Source organism: Epinephelus moara, chromosome 13, assembly GCF_006386435.1.
Source record: "Epinephelus moara isolate mb chromosome 13, YSFRI_EMoa_1.0, whole genome shotgun sequence".
Taxonomy (NCBI): Eukaryota; Metazoa; Chordata; class Actinopteri; order Perciformes; family Serranidae; genus Epinephelus; species Epinephelus moara.
Window position 1 is genome coordinate 32338771 of NC_065518.1, and position 1090 is coordinate 32339860.

A 1090-nucleotide genomic window follows, 5' to 3' on the forward strand; every position below is an offset into this window, starting at 1 on the left:
CCTGTAACCACTGTGTGACACAAACTCAGTGCTTTGGTCATTAAATAATGTCGGGCTCGGTTCGGGTTCGGACAGAAATATGCTGCCCGTGCCGCACTCTAACACACACACACAAACACACGGAAAACCGGACATTATCATCAGTTTATAAAAAAACCCCGGACGCCCCGGACGCCCCGGACGCCCCGGACGGGACGTGAAAAGTGGACATGTCCGGGCAAAAGAGGACGTTTGGTCAGCATACTCTACTCATAAGAGGCCAGGATAAATCACACACAAGACTTAAACTGTTATGTTGTGGGAGATTAATTGTCTTCACAATTTATTGTTTCTTATCTGTGAAATTAAAGTAAATAAAAGCTTTTAGGAAAATGTTTTTCAGCTTACAAAAATAGGAAGGAGGTCTGCGTCGCTGCAATGTGTAGTTACATTTCTGGGGAGGTGCACGTCAGGATACCCCGTAGGTATGGCAGTCCTTGTAAGGAGGCAGGTTGGGGTGGCAGATGTGTGACAAAACATAGGAATAAACCCCAGGAATGTCCACAGGAGACCGGTGTTTGGAACTGTGTTATCCTTGAGTGAACTTTGAGTCATTGTAAGGTACGTCGTCACCATGTTTCTTGTCCTAAACCTAACCACAGTAACTTTACTTGCCTAAACCTAACCTCCATAACTTTATATTAACTGCATAATTTTATGTTGAGTATGTAATGTCATTCATAATCGTAATTCATAGGATATCATGTAAACCACTCTGCGCACATTTTTGTAGGATATCATACGATTCATTGTATGAGGATACGTTGCTGACTATATGAAGAAATCTGTCACAATCTGACCAATGCACATAGCCAAAGCGGAAAAAAAAATGTTGGTAATGGAGTATTCAGAATGGTCTAAAACAGTAGTTTCAAACTGTTGGGTCTGTTCTGCCTTACCAGGGTTATTTTATTAGTCAGTATGTTTAGTTGTCACTTAGCACCCCCTGCTGGTGGATTTTTATAGCAGTCAATCAATCAATCAATCAATCAATCAATCAATCAATCAATCAAACTTTATTTGTATAGCACTTTTCATACATTAAAAAGCA